Source organism: Stenella coeruleoalba (genome assembly GCF_951394435.1).
Source record: "Stenella coeruleoalba genome assembly, chromosome: 1".
NCBI classification, from domain to species: Eukaryota; Metazoa; Chordata; class Mammalia; order Artiodactyla; family Delphinidae; genus Stenella; species Stenella coeruleoalba.
Window position 1 is genome coordinate 14,136,546 of NC_137169.1, and position 22,408 is coordinate 14,158,953.

The following is a 22,408-nucleotide window of genomic DNA, read 5'->3' on the forward strand; positions in this document are numbered from 1 at the left end:
CCACATTCTTAACCACAGGGCCTGGCACGGAATGGGCATCAATAAATATTTGTTGAGTAAGTGAATGATATCTAAGGGCCCATCAAGCTGAAAATATATCTACAAGTCTCTAAAAGGCAGCCGGGAGAGGTGGGAAGATAATGGGCTTTACCATAAAGTTTGGGTTCAGACCCGGCTCTGTCCATTGCAATGGCTATGGGACACTGGGTGAGCTCACGGACACCACGTGAACTTCAGTTTCCTCCTCGGAATCTGAGCATCATGACACCGTGACTTGCAAAGTTGCAAGGCGTGAACGAGAACATGAATATGGGCACATGCCCAGCAGACAGCCTAGCTGAAGCGGGTGGTCTGCAGGAACAGAGGTCAAGTGACTCACCTAATTTCTCTGCGCCTGTCTCGTCATCTGTGAAATGGGATGATAATAATACCTATTCCAAAGGGCTGCTGTGAGGATTGAGTTTGTCTATGCCTAGCACTTAGTAGGTGCTCAACATGAGCTATTAAGCATTAGAAGCCTGATGCATGGACAATAACCATTTAGGGTAATGGTTTTCATGCTGTAAGATAGAACAGATAAGGAACAGGCTATGCTGAGGATTAGTGATTCTCAACCAGGGGCAATTTGGGTCCGCCCAGGAGGCGTTTAGCAGCCTGGAGATCATTTTGGTTGCCACAATTGGGTGAGTGGCCTGCTCCTGGCATCTAGCGAGTGGAGACCAGGGAGGTTGCTAAACCTCCTACAATGCGCACACAGCCCCTGCAGCAAAGAATTACCTGACCCAAATGTCAATAGTGCCAAAGTTGAGAAATTCAGGATTAGAGGAGGATCAAGAGGGGGTTAGCTCCATCACACAGAGGCTGGGAGACTGAGACTTCAGTCGTCCCACACTGTGTCCAGACTCACTAAATTAACGGAATTTTTCCATCTTTCTCAGACAGAGTAGCAGCTGATCTGGTCCTTTCCGGGAGGCAGATGGATGGGGCTACGTGTCTGTTTTCAGTCGGGTATGCTGTGGCTTACAAAGTGTCTTCTCCATGCTTGTGCAGCTGGCCTGGGAGTGGCCAGGTCCTGGAGGATGGAGGATGCTGCAAAATGAGGGGCCCCAGCTCCCAGCCGGAAGGAAGGGGGAGGAGAAGTTCCATTAGCAGCCGTATGTGTCTCTGGTCCCAACCTGGAGACCAAGGGAGGGGTCTGGGATGGGAGGCGCAATCAGAGCAGAAGCGCGGTGAAAATTGTGCATGGGCTTTGGAACCAGATGGACCTGTGTTCAAATCCTAGCCCTCTCAGTTACCACTGGGTGACCTTGAAATGGGACTTAACCCCTCCAAGATGATTTGTTTCCATCTATAAAATAGGTGTGACAATACCTACTTCATAGGAGAATTTATTCCAACAAATACCAAAAGCAAAGGCCCAGAGAGGACAAGGGTGGTTGTCCAAAGTTCCAGAGTAACCAGAGCTTGAGTCCGTGTCTTAAATCTCAGTCCAGGCCCTTCCCAAAAAATTCGTTCATTCATTTGTTCAGTCCGCCAATTGGGTGAAATGGGCTGGGGCCAGAAAATGGGAGGCCTTGTAGACTCTGGCAAAGAGTTTGGATTTTATTTTAATAAATTATGGAGTAGAGATTCAACAGGCCTGTTCAGCCACGCTAGAGCCGAGAATTCCCAGGTGGAGAAAACGCCGCTTGACAATCCTGTATCTGGAGGGGAGGGTGATGCTCCACGGGTGACTATGGAAGTTTGGTTGGTATTAAAGTTTGTCTGAGACCAAACTGAGTGAGGTAGAAAAGAAAAGAAAAGAGAGCCAAGGACTGGGCTGCAGTTACTCCAGCCTTTAGAGTTCAAAAAAAAAAAAAGAAGAAGAAGAATTCAGGGAAAGAATCAGTGAAGGAGCAGTTGGGGACAAGAGGACAAGCAGGGGAGGATGGTGCCAGAAGCCAAGAGGAGAGGCAGGGGATGAGGCAACACACTGGCACATAGTAGGTCCTCAGTGAGATGACATAAGCAAAGCGTCTAGAAGATTCTAGGCCAGCAGTAATTGGTAAATACCATCATTAATGCTTAAACATGCTTGGAAGATTGCCAAGAAAGCACCCCACATGCAAACTCCTCGCCACTGCCCATCAGTCCACTATTAGCCCCTCTTCAACGATGCAGATTCTCCCCAGCCAGGCAGGCAGGCTTGAGGCTCCACCCCTCCAGCCCCAGGATCCACTCTGGTTGAATCATTTCAACATTCTCGGACTCCCAGGAGTTGGCACAGAGCGTTGGGAGCCCTACAGGAATTCTGGGTGTGTATGAGGCATGGATGGACTTGCCATGCGAACAGGTCCCACCACCCCAGCACCTGTTCACTTCCCCTGGGCCGATGAGAGAGTATGAGGATCATCACATGTTCAGACGGCTGCTGCTTGGGGAAGGGCCTCCACCCAACAACTATTCTGTGTGGATCACAGAGGGATGGGTGAGTGGGGTGGGGTGACAAAACATACCAATGTCTAGGCCCCCCCAGACCCATTAAATCAGGACCTCTCTGGGAATGAAGCTCAGGCATCGTTATTACCACTACTACTGCTGCTGTTATTATGATTTTTTTTTTAGCTCCCCAGTTGATTCTGTCACACAGCCAATATTGACAATCAATGGGGAAACTGAGACCCTGGAACTCTAACCCTAAATCTCTCCTACCTGAAATTCCCCCAGGCTACAAACAGAAGGATGGCATTCTCTTCCCTTCATAAATTAATGTCCAGGGAAGAAGTGTGCTGAGTGGTGAGAGCCCAAGAGACTTCATTTGCTCAGGCTGCTATAACAAATTACTATAGACTGGGGCTTTAACAATAGACATTTACTTGCACGCAGTTCCGAAAGTTGGGAGTCTGAGGTCAGGGTGCCAGCATGGTCAGGTTCTGGTGAGGACTCTCTTCCTGGCTTGCAGATGGCTGCCTCCTGACTGTGTGCTCACATGGCCTGTCCCCTGTGCACTTGGAGCTCTGGTCTCTTCCTCTACTTATAAGGGCACTAATCCCATCATGGGACCCCACCCTCATGACCTCATCTAACCCTAATTATCCAAAGACCCCATCTCCAAATACCATCACATTGGGAGTTAGGACTTCAGCATATGAATTTGGGGGGACACAAAAACGTTCAGTCCGTAACTGAAGCATTGATGAAAAACCAAACTAGGTTAATTTTTAGCTGTGTGGCTTGGGCAAGTCATCCCCAAGTTGAGTCCTAGAAAAGGTAAATCCTTAAATAGCAATTGCATGACTCTTTACAGTTGACAAGGCATTTTGACACACAATCTCCTTGAATTCTCCCCCATAATCCTGTGAGGGAGAGGGAAATTATTAGTTCCATTTTCTGGTTGGGGAAACAAGGTTCAGAGACAAAGTCACTCACCAAAGGACACTCAGCTTGGGTTTGAGTGCAGGTGTCTTTCTCCTTTGCCAAAGGGAGCCTGGAATTAAGAGGAACCACATATAGTCTCCTCCAAGACAGTGCCTGGAACATAGAGATGCTTGGAAATTGTCGGATGAAGGATGGAAGGAAGGAAGGAAGGAAGGAAGGAAGGGAAGGAGGGAGGAAAATAGGGAAGGTGGGAGGGTAGGAGGGAGGGAGGGAAGGAGCTGGGCTAAAAGATGGGAGTAGGTGCTTCTAAACAGGGTCCTCCAATGACCAAGGAATATGTCCCAGTGAAAGGAGAGCAAGGAATTAACCACCTGGGCAACTACTATATGCCCAGGAACATGCTAACCCTTTACACGTGACATGGGGCACTTGAAGTTGTACCTTTGCTAGAAGGGATCCATTTTACGTGGAAAATTAAGGCCCAGGGTAGGTGAATGGAAAAGAGCACCTAACTTCCTGTCCAGAGCCCCTTCTGACACTTCCGTTTTTTATTTTAAATGTTATATAATTTTTTTTTTTTTTGGTAACTCTGGGTAAAATTCCTCTGAAAAAACAAGGCCCCAGTTATGGTTTTGGCCCCAATGAGAAATTCTGTGTCTATAAGGCAGATGGCAAACTGTTGGTAACTATTGTGTAAATACTGGTTGATTGATTTTCTTCCTGACACCCAAACTTCCTTAAATCTCCCACCCTGTAGTAACTGCTACCAAGAATTGATGCTTCTGACATCCCAGACACTGGGCTGAGCACTTAACCTATGCTGTTTCAAGGGTTGGCAAACTTTTCCTATAAAGGGCCAACAGTAAATATTTTAGCCTTTGCAGGCCCTGTGGGCTTTGTCGCAACCACTCAATCTGACGAAGTGTGACAGCAGCCAGACATAAACCCAGGAGCATGTCTGTGTTCCAGTAAAACTTTATTTATAGACAAAAATCTGAAATCTATATAATCTTATGTCACAATATATTATTCTGTTTTTGATTTATTTTTCAACCATTAAAAAATGCAGAAACCATTCTAAGCCGGCAGGCTGTGTAGACAAGCGATGGACGGATTTGGTCCACCGGCCATCGTTTGTTGATAACAACCAGATGAAGTAGATTTGGTTTTTATCCCATTTTCAAAATAAGGAAACTGAGTTTCAGAGAGGTTAAAGAATTTGTGTCAGATCACACAGCTTGCTAGTGACAAAGACAATCTGGCAAAGACAACCAGACTCTTAACCACCCTGCTGCCATGTGAGCACAGAAACTTCCCTCGGGGGAAGTCAAGCTTCCGATTTTACAGACGGGGAAACTGAGGCCCGGAGTGGGGATCAAGGCTGCAACCTGCTCAGGGGTGCAAAGTTAGGTGGAGAGAGAGCCCTGCCCGGCCCCCTGACTCAGTCCCGGGCTTGTTCCTCCACACTGTGTAGCTTCCTCATTTATTCCAATTAATGATCATTTATTAAGCAGATCTGGAAATGCTGACATGAGAGTCGTAGGTGGGGGCGGGGGGGCGGGAGGGGGCAGAAGTGAGATGGGCAAGAGGCGCTACGGCATCCACACGCATCCACACACATCCACACGCACACACACACAACGGCTTCCATTTCCTGAGATGTCCACCTGCTTTTATGAATATAAGTGGATTTGTAACAAGCATTGCAGCTGCATATAAGGCATTCAGACATGGAGACAATTTTACTAGATAATAGACTATCATGCAGGATACAATTTAAATTAAAAAATGCAATTTTCACCTTGAAATGAACAAATGATTACAATTTCTATACAAATTAAGGCATTCAGCCTCTCTTTCAGTAGTGGCACCAGCCCATGAAATATGACATAATTACCATGAAATACATTTTCAAATATTTTGATTTTTGTCCGCCGCTTTTTAAAAAACATAGGCCGCCTTCTAGATCTCCGAGTGTGTGTTGGCATTTCCCACCTTCTGGGAAAAACACATTAAAAAGAAAAGCCAAAGTCCCCGAAGATGAAGTTGGCCCCCCTCGCTGCCCCCCCATCTCCCATCTCCTCACCCCTCAGAGTTCCCTGCCCTCCCCCTCCCCCTGCCTTGGCTCAGAGATAAAATTGAAAAAAGGCAGACGGAGGAGAGGGGACGCAGGCGACCCGCTCCAAAGCCTGAGATTTATCTAAATTGCTACGCTTATCTGAAGAATCGCATCTGTTGGTTATCTCAACGCCAGCCACTCCGACCCTCCATCTCTCTCTTCTCTGGAAATCGCTTCCCCAGCCCCCTGCTCTCCCCTACCAATGCACCCCCCTCTGCAACCTCCAGTCTTATTTTTTAATTATTTTTCCATCCTGTTGTCTCTTTATGGCTGAAGACGAAAGGATGAGCAGCCGCTGCCTGTGGCTTGCTCCAGCCCCCATGGGTTAGATAAAGAACTGTGGGGCTCAGCAGGGGTGGGGGAAGCAGGCGGCCAGTGGGTCTTAGTTCCTGGGTGGGGCTCTCTGTTCCATGCCCAAGCTGGGTAACTTTGATGAAGGTCATTCCTACGCTAATCCGTCTTTTCCCTGTGTCTGTAAGCCCGCCATCTTGAACAACCCATCCCTTTGGTCTGAGCTTTGGGTGGATGGACCTCTTGGACCATCCAAATCACCTAAGAGCAGACCTCCAACCTTTCACCTGGTTCTCGGTCTTGGTTCTGAGCCTCCTGTCCTGACCCATCGTCTGCTGTGGGGGCCTCAGCACCCCCAAACCCCCCGCCGCCGCCCTCAAGACTTGGTTCCTATCAGTTGTGTGTTCTCACTTCACTCTCGCTGCCAGCTGCGTCCTGCCTTTCCCTCCTTGATGGTAATTCTGGCTCAGCAGCAGTCCATCCTGGGCTAGTCAAGAGCCTGGCCCGGGTGTCCTCCATTCAGCATGGTCAGCCTTCTACCTTCTCTTTGAGATGTAAAAGGAGCCTGAGGAGAAACCCAGATCATAAGATGCCGGGCTTAGAGCCCCTGGCTTTTTCTTAGCGTGTTTGCTTTTGTTTTCCAAGCACTTTCGCTTGCTTCAGCTCCATCCCATCTTGCAACTGCCCTGCGTGGAGGACCTCACCCACAAGGAACACACAGAGCGTGTTACCGAGGAAGTAACCAGGTATTCTAGACCCCTGCGGGAAATTGCCAAAGCAATTCCATACCCATTGCCATGGCTCCCAGCTGTTTTTCTGGAAGATACTTCATGGAGCTTTGCGAACTTGGACCATATCCTCTTCCTCTGACTCCCTCCTATCTTATGCTCCACTCACTCACCTACCTTCTGACCCCAGGGCCAGATGAAAACTGGGTCATACTCCAGCTCAGAAAGCAGAATGGGCTGTCCTAGTGGAAACAGAATGGGTTTTAGGGTCAAGCATTCAGAGTCTCAGAATCTAACCTCCATCTGTTTCTTGCTCTCTGACCTTGGCCAAAGAAATTGGTTTCTGTGCCTCTGTTTTCTCACCCAGAAGATGGAGGTAATGATACTTCTACATGGAGGCCGTGAGAACTAACTTTGAGAGCATGTGGCAGGCTTTCAGCAGGTGTGAACTTCCTCCCCTCATGCAGTGGCTCCCAGCTTGCTAAGGGATTTTGAGATATTAAAAAAAATCTTTCCAGTTCATCAAGAAACCCCAAGCCCCATAATGTCTATCACTTAGAAACATGTTGGAATTTGGGAGTGAGTCAAGTTACTATGCGTGAAGCAGACACCAGGGTATTGAAAGATGAATGTGTGAAGGTCCAGGGAGGGGTGGTAGGAGCTGAGGGGAAGCAGAAAGGAAAGATTATTATTTTAAATTATTACAAGTTATTGCTATAAATAGAATAATGTTTATTAAGTATCTGCTCTCTGTTACAGGCACTGCGCAAGGGTCATTTTCTCATTTAATCTGCACAAAAATATTATGAGGCTACTTTTAGCCCCATTTAACAAAATGGAAAAACTGAGTCACAGAGAGGTTATGTTACTTGCCTAAGATCACACAGCTAGGAAGTGGCAGAACTGGAGACCTGGCTCTTGAAAACTGCCATAGTCAAGTGTTCTAGGTAGACCAGATGACTGTATTTTCCCAACTATTTATTTTTGTCAGTAAAAAGATATGAGCAAATATCCTTTGTTTTTTTTTTAGATTCCATATATATGTGTTAGCATACGGTATTTGTTTTTCTCTTTCTGACTTACTTCACTCTGTATGACAGACTCTAGGTCTATCCACCTCACCACAAACAACTCAGTTTCGTTTCTTTTTATGGCTGAGTAATATTCCATTGTATATATGTGCCACATCTTCTTTATCCATTCATCTGTCGATGGACACTTAGGGTGCTTCCATGTCCTGGCTATTGTAAATAGAGCTGCAATGAACATTGTGGTTGTCCCAGGAAACAAAGGCATGTCAACAGCTAGTGGGTTGAGAATGACATGTGCACAATTAGCTTTATTCCAAGACAGAATTCACTGATGCCAAGTATAGGAGGCAGTGTTACCAAGCACCCCTGCGGCACTCTGGTCAGACCATGACCTAGGGAGCAGCTGAGGCAGTAGGTGTGGGGGGATAGGGGATGCATAGTTAGGAGGAGATCAGATTCCACTTGTGGTTCTGCACAGCCTCCCATGTGGCTTGACCAGATCACAGGGTATCTCTAGGCCTCTTCATCTTCATCTGTAGAATGAAGATCTGACCTGAAATCAATGGTCTGCCCATATTTCCACAAGCCTCCCAAGGTACAGAAGAGGGACCATGGGTGCTGTGCCCAGGGCATTTGGAGAAGGCGAATAACCCCAAACAGCCCACCCCAAACCAACATTCGTTTAAATGGTCACATTTTTTAATCTTAAAAATGCATTCTAGGGACCTCTCTGGTGGCACAGTGGATAAGACTCCACACTCCCAATGCAAGGGGCCTGGGTTCAATCCCTTGTCAGGGAACTAGATCCCACATGCATGCTGCAGCTAAGATTTCGCATGCCACTACTAAGGAGCCCGAGTGCCTCAACTAAGGAGCCAGTGAGCCGCAACTAAGACACAGTGAAACCAAATAAAGAACTAATTTTAAAAATGCATTCTAATTTTGCATTCTGTTCCCACGTGCATGCTATAACGTAAAGATGGTGCCAGTTCACTTCTGAATTTTCCCCTCACAATTCTGTCTATAATTACTACTACCAAGCCCCCAAAAAGTTATACTGCCTTTTTGCTATGGCTTTGCCTATCTACAGATTCAGCAAAAGACAAGATCCTCTTCAATAAGCCCTTCCAAAGACAAAGTTCTTCTAGTATAACGTTCTATCGGTTATTATAATATCCACACATTGAGTCATTTTAACATCCTAACGTTATGACACCGTCACCCTTGATTATAACATTATTCTAAAATGCAGGCACTGCCTCGTTCAAACATTCAATCTGTCTGGTCTCCACTGAAGCCCTCTAATCCTCAATTCACCTGCATCTGATTCTGTCATGGACAGGGTGGTGGCCAGACCCTCGGTGGGACGGTGCAAACAAGCCCCATGATCAAGCCCTGGAGAACCTTCTGGTAGGTACCCAGGCAATATCAGCCTCTCCCCTCCCTCTTCTGCCACACAAGTGGAACAGAGTTAAGGCAATTGGTCATCCTGGGACTTCCCTGGTGGCGCAGTGGTTGAGAGTCCGCCTGCCGATGCAGGGGACACGGGTTCGTGCCCCGGTCCAGGAAGATCCCACATGCCGCGGAGCGGCTGGGCCCGTGAGCCATGGCCACTGAGCCTGCGCGTCCGGAGCCTGTGCTCCGCAACGGGAGAGGTCACAACAGTGAGAGGCTCGCGTACAATTGGTCATCCTGAATATGGAGCAAAGTGACTATCTTATAAGTTGTTTGAAACCCTCTTACGCAATGTAATAGCAGGTTAACAATTGTTATTATAGCTAACATTCGCTGGATGCTTTCTAAGTCCATGCAGTACATCATTTAATCCTCACAACCACCTTACAGGTACCATTATTGTTCCCAGTTCACAGGTAAGAAAATGGATACTCAGAGAAGTTCAATGACTTGCCCAAGTACCACACCGCTGACTGTCTGACCTCAGCTCATGCCTCTGTTGACCCAATGAGTATAGATGGAACTGTGGGGAATGAGGAATCAAATCCAGAGCCTGACACAACATTAATTAAATACGTATTGAGTAAACGAATGAGTGAATGTTCAGTCCTCTTAGAACTGTAGCGACCTTAGGAAATCACCAACCAAGACTCAGATGAGTGGAGGATTAACTCTGTTTTAAAGATGACAGGTGCTCAGAGTGGCTAAGCTTTTTTGCAAAATCACACAGCTACAAAGTGACAGGGATGGGGTGGTAGGTGGGAATGGTTGGAACACAGGTCTGCTGCATGTGGCAGAATGTTCTGTCCTTAACTCAGCTGCTTTGACAGTTGGGCAGGGCCATCATGGATGCCTTGGAAAGTCGTTTCCACCAAGTTCTAATGGTTTTGGATTCAGGGACCTCAGAGATGCTTTCGGGGAAACAAATGTGAAATTTATGTCACTCAGATCAGAGCCCTGTCTGTTATGGAAGCAGGAATTGCTAAGCCACATATTAAAATAAAACTGATTGGGGATAATGGGGGAGAATCAAGATCCTTAAACTCCTTCATAATCATTGGCCAAGGGATTCCACCCCCGGGAATCCAAACCTCAGAGAAAAAAACCTGTGATGGGGGCAAAGCTCTTTTAAGTGAATGCTCAGGAAACTGAAATAAAATGAGAACAACGCAAAGGTCCAACAATAGGAAGATAATTATGGGAAATATGGTATTTCCACTCAATAAGCTATCCTGTAGCCATTACAATGGACATTTATGACATTTTTAACCACACGGGGAAAGGTGATGCCCCAACAATGATCCACATAATTTAGAATAGAAAACTGGCTTTTCTGATGTGATCTCGAGTGTGTTGAAGGGCGTAGAAGGTAGACCGGAAGGGACAGTATGAACGTGTTCATAGAAATTGCCATGGAGGACAGGATTGCGGGGAGTCGCTTTTTACTCTCCAAAAGACGCTCTATTACTCTGATAACTAGAAATTCATAAAACAAAAGACAGACGAGTAAGTGGGAGAAAGGAGGAAAAAAAATGCCCTCTTCCTGGTTATCACCTCTTGTTAATGAGCAGAAGTTGCCTCTACACGGGAAAGGAAAATGGAGTGAAGGAATTTAACAAAATCCAAAAAGCTTCAAGCCTAAATGTGTCCAGTGACCAAGAAACAAAAAAGGCTGCGAGGCTGCAGAGGAAAGCTCTCAGCCCTTTGTCTCCCGATACACAAGGAGGACTCCTGGGCTGGTGGCCTCTGCTCCTCGTCCCATTCTCGCATGAAAGGGGTGGAGTGTGGATGGCCTCCCAGGGCCCTTCTTGCCCAGATGCACCAAGGCCACCTCCCATGAGCCATCAGCATGGCTTCTTCCAAACAGAGGAGTCCATGGTACTCAGCTGCAAAAAAGAACGAAATAATGCCATTTGCAGCAGCATGGATGGACCTAGAGATGATCATACTAAGTGAAGTAAGCCAGACAGAGAAAGACAAATACCATGTGATATCACTTATACATGGAATCTAAAATATGACGCAAATGAACTTATTTACAAAACAGAAACAGACTCACAGACATAGAAAACAAATTTATGGTTACCAAAGGGGCAAGGGGGTGGAGGAGGGATAAATTAGAAGTTTGGGATTAGCAGATACACACAAGTATATATAAAATATTAAATAGATAAACAACAATGTCCTACTATATAGCACAGAGAGCTATATTTGATATCTTGTAATAAACGGCAATGGAAAAGAATATGAAAAAAGAATATATGTGTGTGTGTGTGTGTGTGTGTGTGTGTATAACTGAATCACTTTGCTGTACACCAGAAACTAACAGAACATTGTAAATCAACTACACTTCAATTAAAAAAATAGTAATAGGGCTTCCCTCATGGCGCAGTGGTTGAGAATCTGCCTGCCAATGCAGGGGACACGGGTTCGAGCCCTGGTCTGGGAAGATCCCACATGCCGCGGAGCAACTAGCCCCGTGAGCCACAATTACTGAGCCTGCACGTCTGGAGCCTGTGCTCCGCAACAAGAGAGGCGGCAGTGAGAGGCCCGTGCACCACGATGAAGAGTGGCCCCCACTTGCCACAACTAGAGAAAGCCCTCGCACAGAAACGAAGACCCAACACAGCCATAAATAAATAAATAATTTATTTAAAAAAATAGTAATAGAGGGTTCCAGTTTCAACAGGACACTCATGCCACAGTATGCACAGTCCTCACCCCCTGGCTGAGCAATTGGGACTGAACAATAATACTTATTTTATAATTAATAATACTTGTCAAAGCAGCCCCCATTTATTGAGCACCTTATGTGTAAGAACTAAGACTCCGACACGCATGACCTTACTTAATCCTGGCCACTACTCATGAGGCAGATGCTGGGATTGTCCCCTTTGCAGATCTGCACGGAGGTTCCACTTAAGCTGCTCACTCAAGGGCCGATGGCAGAGCTGGGACTCAAACCCTGGTTTCTTTTTTTTGTGGTACGCGGGCCTCTCACTGTTGTGGCCTCTCCCGTTGCGGAGCACAGGCTCCGGATGCGCAGGCTCAGCGGCCATGGCTCACAGGCCCAGCCGCTCCGTGGCATGTGGGAATCTTCCCGGACCGGGGCACGAACCCGTGTCCCCTGCATCGGCAGGCGGACTCTCAACCACTGCGCCACCAGGGAAGCCCCAAACCCTGGTTTCTTGACCTTTACCACCAGGCTCGGCTCACTAGGCAGGAGCCTGGTGAGCATCAGCTGGACCCCTGCATGTAAGAAAGCATTTGTCTCTCTGCTGCCATAAGGAAATGTGTGGTGCTCGCGTCGGCAGCACATATACTAAAATTGGAACGATACAGAGGAAATACGTGGATGCCCTTTAGTTATTAATCACGGAAAGGTCTCCAAGAGATACAGTTAGGTTAAAAAAATGCAGAACTGCGTGTATAGTATATCACCATGTGTATGTGTATGAAAGAGGGAAAACAGAACATGTATACATGTGCTTGCTTGAACATATATAAAACCTCTGGCAGCTCCATGAGAAGCTGGTTACATGGGTCGTCGTGTGGAAAGGGGGACAGGGAGAGATGCCTTTGTCCTTTTGAATCATGTGGATGTATGAGTCAATAGCTAAAAATTTTGACACTTAAGGAAAACAAAGGACACATTGGTCTTGAAAGCCAGATATGCTGTCATCATCAACCATGTGCTCATCAGAACAGTCTCTGAACCATCTCTTCTGAGAAGCTTTGGGGTTTCACAGCATTAGGCTTGCATTTCCTCGCTGTCGTTGCTTGAAAAGCTTATTTGGACCATTGGGCAGTTCTTTAAGGGAGCCTAAGTTAGTGAGAGCCCCAGAATTCCAAGGGCAGGGAATGTATTAGATGGTCAAGGTTTGAACTAGAGAAGCTAAGAAAAAAGAGACACATATCACACACACAAAGAGAGAGAGAGAGAGACATGCACACGCCCCCCAAAAGCTCAAGAACACTGGACCAAAAAAAAAAAGACAAAGAGGATTTTATTCATTCAACAAATATTACATGAGCTCCTACTATATCCCAGAGCTGTGTTGGGCACTGGGGTGTGGCAGGGACAACATGGTCACAGTTCCTGACCTCAGAGGGCTTATGTTCTAGTAAGAGGCAACAGATAGTAAGCAACTGAACAAATAAAGATTGAAAATAATAATTGCAGGTGTACTAAGCATGGTGAAAGAGCAGAGGATGACAGGCTGAATTAGATGCCTCTGAGGATGCTATATTTACAGGTACCTGAATGATCCAGAAAAGGCAACCACCCAGAAGCTAGGGAAGGGCATTCCGGGCAGAAGGAACAGCAAGTGCAAATGCCCTGTGGCAGAAAAGGCTTGGCATGTCCAGTTTGACTCTAGAGCAGAGTGAGGCAAGGGTTCCGTCAACATTTTACAGGAGGAGAACTATTTAATTTGTTTTTAAGACACAGATAACACTTCAATTTATTCTCTCTGTAATAGTTCAGATAAGACAAGGTGACAGAGACCCCTTCACCCACCACTGAAATTAGTCTCCTTGTCCAAGTCCATGTCTGTTGTCACTTTGGTGTTCACTCTTCCAGATTCCTTTCTAGGCATTCAATATATACACAGATATGCAGTTTGGGGTGGGTGATCACATGGGATCATATCGTTCGTTATTTTTCCGCCAGTTTCACTTGCTATATCTTGAAGATCTTTCTTTGTCAGTCCCTGTAACTCTAATTCATCTTTGTAAATTCACCTCTAATTTTTACTCCATAAACATTTATTAAATACCCACTAAAAGCCAGCCAGAATATGGAGATAAATAAGACTCTGCTTTCAAGGAACTTACATGGTAGGAGAAAAGCCAAACATCAAATTAGGCATTTAGGCATCCGGGAACTGAGGGCTTGGAGGGAAGGATCAGAGTGTATGTTGATGGGGCCGAGGTGCGGGGTGGTGTGGGGCAGGCAGCTAAGCCAATCAGGCTGTGAAAGGAGAAGCATCGGTCCCAGGAACAGGAAGGGTGGGCAAGCAGGAGTATTCCAGGTGAAGAGGAAGAAACGCTCCAGACAGAGATCACAGTGTATACAGAGGGAGGCATGGAAAAGAACGGCAGGTTCAGGGAGTCACAGTAGCTCAGTCTGGCTGGTGAACCTGGTACATGGAGGGAAGGACAAGCAGGTAAGCCTGGGGGGACGGGTGCGGACAGGACCCAGTGAACCATAATTTCTAGCACGTATACTGTACATGCTACATGATAGGTGTTGTCCTAAGCGTTACCCATATTATCATCTTTAATTCTTGCAACCATCCTAGAAATAGGTATTCTTATCTCTGCTTAAATATGAGAAAATGAGACACAGAGAGGTTAAGAAACTAATTTGAGGACACACTGCTAGTAAGTGAAGGAGTCAGGGTTCAAACCCAGGCTGTGAGTGCTTTAAATCACTTCATTTCACTAGGTCACAGTGATGGGGCAGGGAGACAGGGTGAGTGGTCTGTTGATGGCTGCCAGGCATTTGTCCATGTATAAAGAGGTAGGCCAAGGGCTTCCCTCGTGACGCAGTGGTTGAGAGTCCGCCTGCCGATGCAGGGGACACGGGTTCGTGCCCCGGTCTGGGAAGATCCCACATGCCGCGGAGCGGCTGGGCCCGTGAGCCATGGCCGCTGAGCCTGCGCATCTGGAGCCTGTGCTCCGCTCCACAACGGGAGAGGACACAACAGTGAGAGGCCCACGTACCACCAAAAAAAAAAAAAAAAAAAAGATTGTAAAGAGGTAGGCTGGCAGCGGACCCACCTCAAAGACCGGAGTACCTGTGCAGCTGGGGATGCACTGGGGGAGGAGCAGGGCATCTGCCTGCAGGGACCTCACAGGTGTGTGGCAAAAAGCCGCTGATTCCGGACCAGAGAAGAGCACAGCTCGTAACACTGGAGCCCCTGAGAAGTAGGGGAAGTTCCCTGTGGCCTGTTGGGGAAGGGGTGGGCTTGTTAAAGGATGCCTCAGAGGAACTGTGGACAAGAAGGGCCTGGGGCGAGGAAGAGGAGGAGGATGTGGATCTGTGGCTCTCCTGCCTGAGTCCCCAACAAGCATCATCGGGAGAGCTTGTTAAACACAGACTGCTGTGCCCTACCTCCAGAGTTGGAGATTCAGCGGGTCTAGAATGGAGCCAGAAAATTTGCATTTCTAACCAGCTCCCAGCTGCTGCCAACAACTTTGAGCATCGCTGATCCAGATAAGGATGGAGGAGAACAGACTCATAAAGGCCCTGATTCGGTGCCTGACCCCTGTGATGCCTCAGGTCATGGTAACTGCTCTTATTATATTTCCAAGGAAGAATTTGTGGCACAAAAGGGCTGAATGACTTGCTGAGACCGCAACCTCGACCCAAAGCTTGGTCTCCCACTCTGTCCCCTCCAGCGTCTTCCATAGGGAGCCTGGGAAGGCCAGGAGGTCCCTCCAGGGCCTGTCCTCTTGGCCCATCACCTGGACCTCAATCCTTCCTCTGCTGAGCGGGGGTGGCTGTAAGAGTCTGAGAAATGTGGTCAGGCCCAGGGGTGCCTCAGCCATTTGCGGGGGCGGGGGCAGCAGTGGGCACAGAAATTGTGGAAGAGAGAAAAGGATGGAACAGATATTCAACAGATATTCATGGAGCATCAACTGTGTTTCGAAGATGTTTGGAAAAGGACTTATGTTTCAGATGGGAAAACTGAGGCCTTCAGGGGAAGGGACTCACCTGGGGGTGGACCTCGGACTGGAAGCCGGGTCGTCCTGACCTGGATTCCCCATTGGATGAGGGGCTCCCCGAGCTAGTCTAAGCCTCTGAGGCAGACTCCAGGAGATGTCTGGCCCCTCCTTCTGCCACATGTGTGCTGGCCGGAGACCCTGGAAGGCGAGAGGGGAACACCTGCCATTTGCTGAACCCCTGCTCTGTGCCAGTTCTCCCTGAAACACTGAAATGCAAGGAAAGAAGTTCCAAGTGATGAGGTGACTTCCCCGAGGCCGTTTGGTGAGCACCTACTATGTACCAGGCTCCTGCACCAAATCAGCCCTTCACCTACGCAGAGCAATGCTGTGAGGGCAGAGCTGGTCAAACAGGTGAGGCAGATGCGGCACAGAGAGGTCCACCAGCCACCCAAGGTCACACAGCACTTCCACCCTCGGCTGGGGAGATGAGGATGCTTTCTGGAGGAGGGTGGAGCTGTGTAGACCGAGGGTGCCTGGGTTGGGGTGTGTGTTTATCCCTCCACTGACCCTGGGCCCTGGGCCTCATACCCGGTTTCTGTCCTCTATCCCAGCAGCTGTGCCTGCCCCCACTGGCCCCCCGACTGTCACGGATTATCCCAGGGACCCTGGGGACAGGGGAAGGAACATCTGGATCCTGTTACAAGGCCTGGCTGGGGGTCCAGGGCGGGGTGCTAAGGCAGCAGAGCACAGGGCCTAAATGAGTTTCAGAGCCCCAGCAGGGCCCTCGTGTGGGCTGGCGAGGGGCCGAGGGGCTGCAAGCCCAGGCTGAGCAGGAAGGTGGGATCAGAGCCTGCCAGAGAAGCCTTCCTGAGCCGCCGGGGCCAGGCAGGAGGTAGGATTATGGAATTAGTTCAGGAGGTAGCGCTGGGCAGGGGTTGGTGAAGGCGGCCCCAGGCGGTAGCCCAGCCAGGCTCCATCCCCAACTCCCTAGGGAACACTGGGCACTGGGGCCTCAGCAGGAATATGGTTTGGTTTAGGGGCCAGACCCGCGGAACAGGTCAAATCAAACTCAGCTTGAAATTCCAGGCTGGTCACGGCAGCTCAGGTGAGGGCTGTGTGCCAAAGTCAACAGCAAGGCCGGGAGAGGTTGCGCAGGGCACGGGTGGCCGTCCTCACCAGACAGCACCCGAGGGGCAGCACTGCTGTTCGGGCTTCGGCACGCCCTGCCGGGTACCGGGGAATCGGGAGAGGGGGCCGGGGGGGACCACGAGAAGGTGTCCCATAGTGACAGTTTTCAAAGCCCTTCCTGTGCTTTTAGAACATTCGGTTGTCATGGAAACTCCACCAAAATGGGCACGGTGGACATCCACTTGACGGATGAGGAAACGGAGGCTCAGTGAGGTCAGGTGAAGGGACCGCTTACTGCAGGAGGTGAAACTCGAGCTGGAAGGGGGAATGCGTTCCAGGAGGAGGATACAGCAACGAACGAGGCAGCGCCGGCCACATGTGGGGTGGGTGCCTGTGGGGAGTGGAGGCTTTGCCTGGGGCCCTGTGAGCGAGGCTGAGGACTGTGTGTGAAGGGCTGTGAATGTCTTGGAGGCAATAGGGAGCCACTGAAGATTCCTGGGCGTGGCATTGTCATGATCAGAGAGGGGTTCTCAGAAGACTCATCAGGGCAACTCTCACAAAACGGGTTAAAGAGTTGAACACAGCAAGGGAGGCAAGCAAGGGCTGTGTAGGCAGGGCCCTGAATGAATGGGCCCCAGGACAGAGACATCCCAAGAGAAGGAAATAAAATAATCCTTATAATTATAGCTTGACGTTTACCGAGCACTTCCAAGTGCCGACCACGGTTTCGAGCACAGGCAATATCTACACAGGAAGTAGCATCATTGCGCCTATTTTATAAATGAGGAAACGGAGTATCAGAGGGGCCATTGGCCAGAAGGTCACAAAGCTAGTAAGTGGCTGAGCTGGGGCTGGGATCGAGGCCTTCTCCCTCCGTCCAGGGTATAGTTTCCCCAGATCACACTGCCTCCCCACAAGTGCATGGTGGAGATGGCAAAGCTGGGGTGGTGAGGTTTAGGTCAAGGGCTCCGGCACCATAAGAAGCAGGGCTGGATACCAAGGCTCTGACACTCGGTGTCCTGCCTTCCTGAGCCTCCCTGGGCCGAGCCTGCCCAGCAGACACTCAGCCCTAAGGCATGTCCCTGAAAGCTATGGCACAAAGTCTGAGCAAGAGAAACCTCAGACCATGGGCAAGTGCGTACAGATGATGGCAAGGGGGTGGCATTTATTCTCCCTCTGTCCTTTAATCTGGGAAGGCTTCTTAGCCGGGGCGGAAGTTCAGGGGCAGAAGGCAGAGATGGGAAGATGGAAGAAAGGTGAGGTGAGAGGTCATGACAGGTGATCGCCACGAGGACGCCATGGTGGAGCCCTAACCAGAGTGCACCCCCTCAAGCTTTTTCTAGAAAACCCTAACACTCCTTGAGCGTCACGGGCACTGTTCCAAAAGTGTTACATGTATTGGCACATTGATCCCCCCAGAATCCCTACGAGGTGGTGCTGTATCGCCCCCATTTTACAGATGAGGAAGCTGAGGCACAGAGAGGCAAAGTGGCTTGCTCAAGGTCACAGAGCACTAAGTAGCAGATCCAAGGTCCCAGCCCAGGTCTGTCTGACTGCAGGGCCCACACACCTAACACTGTAACACTGCCTCCCAGGCCCTGGTCCACTAGGGACTTCACACCAACACAGCTCAGATTTACGAGTGGAATAGTAGAGAGTTTCTCAGCGTTCAGTGGATCCAGAAAGACGGGTTGGCTGGCTGTGCAGAGAGGGTCCTCATGATGCTATCTGCCTTTTGATAACGTCATATCAGAAGAGCAGAATGGTCTTGTCGTTAAGAACCTGCGTGCAGAATCCAAACGGTTTGGGTTCAGATCCTACCTCTGCCGTTTACTGCTGTGTGTCCTTGGGCGAGTTGCCTAAGTTTCTCACACACCCCATTTCCTCTGTTTCCTTACACGAGGAAATGGGATGCATGATAATACCTACTTGCCTCTCAGAAGAGTTAAGCTGTAAAGTGTTTTTTAATGTTTTTAATGTGTTTGTAATTTTGCCTGGCAGAAAACAAGCCCTCAGTAGATGGATGTCCTGGCCTGGGTCCCAGCATCAGGGTGACCTTCACATTATCAGATCCCTGTGGCTCTGGGGGCGGGTGCCTCCTGCCTGAGGAGGGACCATCAGAGAGGTGAGACCCAGGCCATCACAAAGCATTGTCATCTCAGCGTCTGAACCTTCCCTCCACACCCTCGCACCCAGGAGACATGCTTGCCTGCTGCCTCTCCACCCTCCACAGTGTCCAGGCCACCCAGGTCTGACCACACCTGAAAGTCCCAGAGAGCCTCAGATGCGAGGCCACACACTCACCTGGAGGCCTGCCACCATGGAGGTCTTTCCTCCTGGAGCCAATGGAGTCCAGAGCCCAGCCTTGGGGTGACATGACTGGGGTGCAAATTGGTTAGTTGTTCTGTGTCTGTAGGCTGATCACCTACTGTGTGGTGGGCACTGTCCTTGGTCCTGAAGATCCAGTTGAGAACAAAGTCCCTGCTCTTACAGGGCTCACATCCCCATGGGACAGTAAACAAATATAATGTGAGATGTAAGAGAGCATGTGAGGACCTGACGGGGTGCAGTGAAGGAAATAGGGTGGGCCAAAGAGGGGAGGAGGGAGGATGGAGTTTTTTGGAAAAGAACGTTGTAGACATCTCGGAAAACAATTTTAAAAAACCAACCCTTGGCTTCCCTGGTGGCACAGTGGTTGAGAGTCTGCCTGTCGATGCAGGGGACACGGGATCGTGCCCCGGTCCGGGAAGATCCCACATGCCACGGAGCGGCTGGACCCGTGAGCCATGGCCGCTGAGCCTGCGCGTCCGGAGCCTGTGCTCCACAACGGGAGAGGCCACAACAGTGAGAGGCCTGCGCACAGCAAAACAAACAAACAAACAAACAAAAACTAACGCTTTGATCCTCCTTGAAGCATTTGCTCAGTTAAGTGATAAAACTACACAGATTTACAATGAATACAGAAACCAAATTCTTGGTAGGGAACATTTTATAAAACCAAGAATCACTTGATAAAATGTCCTTCCCTGGGAACCTCCCTAAATTATGGCCAGCTGGGGAGGAGCTGGGCTCTGCTTTGGCCTGCCTTGCTAAGCCCAAGATGAAGCCCCCCACCCTTCTAAGCCTCAGTTTCTTTAGCTATAAAATGGGGTCACCCCCGCACAACCTCACCTGATAGAACAGCTGGCCAGGCTCAACAAGGGGATCTCTAGAAAGCTTTCATACAGTTCACCCCTAGCCAGGCAGGCACTGCGCTAAGCAGCACTGCTGAGTGCCTGCTAGATGCACTGTGTGACGCTCACAGCTGAGTCAGGATCTGGGGGTCCCTTCCTTGCTCGGCTCTCCTCCACGTCCTGGGATTCAGTGGTGCTAAACTCTCAGCTAGGGCTCAGCCCCTCGGCCGGCCTGGCTGGTCCTCCCCAGGCAGGAAAGGGCACATGGCTCCTTTAAGGCAGGCCCCAGCTGGGCTTCTTGGATATTGGAGCAGGACGAGATTAGGTGGCAGAGGCTCGGGGCCCAGGCCAGATGCGCCTGAGCGGGGCCTCGTTATGTATTCATGAGCTGTGAGGAAAAGAAATAAAAGGATTCATTATCAACCAAACTGTTACTAATGACATGTACCTGGAGCCCCAGCACCTCTGGAAATCTAATGCGACACACTCGGAGAGCAAATGTATTCCCGGGCTCTGCGCGTGGCCGATGGAAAATGTCTCCTTCCCGCCCTCCCTCATTGCCATTCACTGGGGCGACATTTACAATTCTTCTGCCATTATGTCCGACCAGGGCCTCTGAGCCTCTGTCACGACCTGCACATTAGCTGAAAATTGGAAATTCCACAGCGTGGCCGTGGCCGTGGCTATGGTGGGCTAGGACGCAGCGGGCCGTGGGAACCAGAGGCACACTGAACTGAGTGAGGGGGTACCGAGGGGCAGGGGCTTGGGGACAAGAGGATGGACAGTGCTGCCGGCCTTCGGGGTCCTGCTGGCCCTGATCCATCCCCAACCAGGTCACCCACGACACCAAGCCCAGCCCTGGGGTACCAAATCCCCTTGGGCGGCCAGGAAGATGACCCCACCCCTTTTACATATATACCTTTGCACTCCCTCCCACCCCTATCCTGCTGTGAGAGTCCTGCTGCCCCCTGCATAACCATCCCAATCCTTTGTTCCCTCAAAGCCTCAACGAAAGTAGTTACAACAACCAGACAAGGAACATTAGTCCAGATCTTATTTTGCAAGATAAAGGTGTACCGGGAGCATTGCATGGACACTGTCTCACCTGATCTTCACCACCATGCTCTGAGGTGGGTTCTCTTTTGATCTCCACTTTACAGATAAGAAAACCCAGGTTTAGGGCTCCCCTGGTGGCGCAGTGGTTGAGAGTCCGCCTGCCGATGCAGTGGACACTGGTTCATGCCCCAGTCCGGGAAGATCCCACATGCCGCGGAGTGGCTGGGCCTGTGAGCCATGGCCGCTGGGCCTGCGCATCCGGAGCCTGTGCTCCGCAATGGGAGAGGCCACAACAGTGAGAGGTCCGTGTACCGCAAAAAAAAAAAAAAGAAAACCCAGGTTTGGAGAGGTGAGGGGACCTGCCCAAGGTCACACAGCTAGGAAGGAGCAGACCTGGGATTTGAACCGGGGCTAGGGTGATTCTAGGAGTTGGGCCTTGCCTTGGCACCAAGTGAAAACCCCAAGTTCAAAGCTCAGCTCCTCCAAGAAGCCTTCTCAGGCAGACCTCAGCCCACTGTGACTCATCATTGTCCCCATAGGCTTCGGAGGCAGAGCTAGGATTGACTGGGAGAGCAGAGAAGACTCTTTTGGGCCCTACCCAAGGAAGAGCTTTGAACAGGATTGATGGATAAAATACAGTATTTCAAATAAACAATGAATAACTTTTTAGTATAAATATGTCCCAAATATAGTTTATCTGAAATTCAAGTTGACTGGGTATCCTGTATTTTTATTTGCTAAATCTGGCAGTCCTAGCCTTGAGATATCCCAAACTACCCCACAAGGGGTCTGGCTCACCTGGGGATATGAGTCAGTGCTCCAAACCACTAATTCCCAAGCTCTTAGAAGTTTCAGCTAGAGATTCTATTTCCCAGACCTCCTTGTGATGAGGTGTGGTCACATGAGTAAGTTCTGGTCAGTGGGATGTGAATAAAAGTGACATAGGACCCTTCTCGGTCATGCCTTAAAAGGAAACAATAGACACTTCTCTTGCCCTTTCCCACTTCCTGTTTGCTGGGTTGCAGATGAGATAGCAGGAGCTGCAGCAGCCATTATGGACCCAGAGGTAGAAGCCATATGCTAAGTGTGGCAGAGTTGCCCTAGCAGGGCTGAACCACTTATTTCTGGAGTATTACTCAAGGTGAAAAGAAATTAAATAAACAAAAAACTTCTAAGTTGTTTAAGAAACTGTATTGTTGGGTTTATTTTTTCTAGTAGCTTATACTAATATGTAATACTAAAATACTCTCTCACCAAAATGTCAGCTCCCATGAAGAAGGGACTTAGACTTATTCACTGTTATAATACCAGTGTGTGTCACCAGTCAAGTCATCGATAAATATTTCTTGAACAAATAATGAATGAATGACCTGGATGACCTCTAAGTGTATGTTAACA